Below are 2822 nucleotides of genomic sequence, written 5' to 3'. Positions count from 1 at the left end.
GATAAGTTGGAATTAGTTGAAGCTAATTCCTCTACCAGACCTTTTTTAAAAAATATATATATTTTATTGATTTTTTACAGAGAGGAAGGGAGAGGGATAGAGAGTTAGAAACATCGATGCGAGAGAAACATCGATCAGCTGCCTCCTGCACACCCCCTACTGGGGATGTGCCCGCAACCAAGGTACATGCCCTTGACTGGAATCAAACCTGGGACCCTTCAGTCCGCAGGCCGACGCTCTATCCACTGAGCCAAACTGGTTAGGGCAGACCTTTTTTTTTTTTTTAATATATTTTTATTGATTTCAGAGAGGAAGCGGGAGGGAGAGAGAGATAGAAACATCAATGATGAGAGAGAATCATTGATTGGCTGCCTCCCCGCATGCCCTCTACTGGGGATCGAGCCCGAAATCCGGGCATGTGTACTTGACCGGAATTGAACCCGGGACCCTTCGGTCTGCAAGCCGACGCTCTATCCACTAAGCCAAACCAGCTAGGGCTTCCCATCAGACCTTTTACGAAAACCTGACAAACAGAAAAAGCAGATTAGGCTGAGGAGCCAGAAAAGGGATGGGCTCCCTGTCTGCCTTTGTCTCTGTCTCTGAGACACACACACACACACACACACACACACACTCTGCTCATACTCACGCAGATGTCTGTTCTGTTCTCAGAAGGACGTCCGTAGCCTCTGCCCACCCCCCCACCCCCATCCCAAGACCAAGAGCTTTTCCACCCTTGGGTTCGTCAAAGCCCTTCCCCTGCCCCCGACCCTCCAGTTCTTGTGGGCCCATCTCTCCCTGTTCTGAGCAGGCCCTGCACGTGGCTGTCCCCGGAGACACAGATGGTGTGCTGCCCCAGTTTCTCTTCCATCTTTGCTCCTCTAGAGGGTGCCGTGCACCAGTTTACACTGCCCTCTGTGCACCCGAAGGGCGCCAGCCTGCCAGCTGTGTGACGGTGCCACTGTCAGCTGGGTCCTCGGTAGCAGCAAGGATGGGGGTATCCCCTGGCCACCGCCCGCCTCAGGCTGGGAGTAATATGCCCGTCGGCTTACGTAGTGCACAAACCATTGCCCTCTTCACGGATGCTTCAGCTCAGCATCGCGTTCCAGATTTACACCAGCTTCCGGTCCCATGCTCTCCTCCATCGGCAGCTCATTCCCACAGGAGGAGCCTGGAGCATCCACTGATGTTCACCACTAGAAAGTTTCAGTCTCCTCCCTGGACACCACAGTCATATTCATTCTTATCATAAATTGTGTCATTCTTCCATCCATCCACCATCCATCATCTATCCACCATCTATTCATCATCCATCCATCATCCTTTCATCCATCCACCATCCATCCATCCACCCATCATCTATCCTTCCATTCACCCACCATCCATCCATCCATCCATCCATCATCCATCCATCCATCCATCATCTATCCATCCACCAGCCATCCATCAATCATCTATCCATCCACCAGCCATCCATCAATCATCTATCCTTCCATCCAGCCATCCATCAATCATCTATCCTTCCATTCACCCACCATCCATCCATCCATCCATCAATCATCCGTCCACCCATCATCTATCCTTCCATTCACCCACCATCCATACATCCATCCATCCATCCATCATCCATCCATCCATCCATCAATCATCTATCCATCCACCAGCCATCCATCAATCATCTATCCTTCCATTGACCCACCATCTATCCATTCATTCATCACCTACCATCCATCACCCATTATCCATCCATATGTCCATCCCCCATCCCCCACCCATTCTCCATCATCCATCCACCATCCATCTATTCATCCGCATCTCTTTCCTCGCTTCCTGTCCCCCTCATTCCCTCCCTCATCCATTCATCAATTTTTACACCTTCACAGGGGTCCTCAGGCAGACTTTCAGCATCACCCTCATCCAGGTATCTTGAAAAAATGTGTATATTCCCATGCCTCTCCCCTGAAGCATTCTGCTTCTGCAAGTCTAGGGGAGAGCTGATACCCAGAGCCCACTCCCTTCCTCTGTGCTGGGGAGATGGCTCCCTGCACCTGTGACCCATCTCCTTGGGACCCGTCTCCCTGCAGGCTGGATGGGTCGCTTTCCAACCGTGACGTTGGGGGCAGGTTTCTGAGTGGTGCCTGGCACACATCCCAGGGCATGTGCCCTGACCGGGAATCGAACCTGGGACCTCCTGATTTATAGGTCGACGCTCAACCACTGAGCCACGCCGTCCGGGCAGCAGCGGTGCTTTTGGCTGCCTCTAGGGCTGTCGAGGCTCTGGTGTGGCAGGCACTGGAGTGGGTCAGGCTGTGCTTCTTGTGGAACTGGAAACCCTGCTGGTCCCAGAGGTGTGAGAGGGAGAGTGCCTCGGTGGGACCCGCGGTGACCTCCGGGGTGGGAGGGCTCAGAGTCCATTGAGATGGGTCCCCAGGAAGACAGGGCCTCTCCTGTTCATCCACAGTGCCTGGCACGTAAGGGGTGCAGAATATATATATTTTTCCTCCATATGTTTTTATTTTTATTTGTTAATTTTTTTGTTAGTCCTCACCTGAGGCTATTTTTCCATTGGTTTTTATTTATTTTATTATTATTGTCTTTAAAAATGTATTTTTATTGATTTCAGAGAGGAAGGGAGAGGGATAGAGAGATAGAAACATCGATAATGACTCATTCATCAGCTGCCTCGTGCACGCCCCCTACTGGGGATCAAGCCTGCAACCCGGGCATGTGCCTGACCGGGAATCGAACCTGGGACCCTTCAGTCTGTAGGGTGAACCCTAGCACTGAGCCACACCTGCCATGGCCCTCAGGTACCTTTCTTC

The sequence above is a fragment of the Myotis lucifugus genome, unplaced genomic scaffold, assembly GCF_000147115.1.
Source record: "Myotis lucifugus unplaced genomic scaffold, Myoluc2.0 scaffold_1017, whole genome shotgun sequence".
NCBI lineage: Eukaryota > Metazoa > Chordata > Mammalia > Chiroptera > Vespertilionidae > Myotis > Myotis lucifugus.
This window is presented reverse-complemented; position numbering follows the sequence as displayed.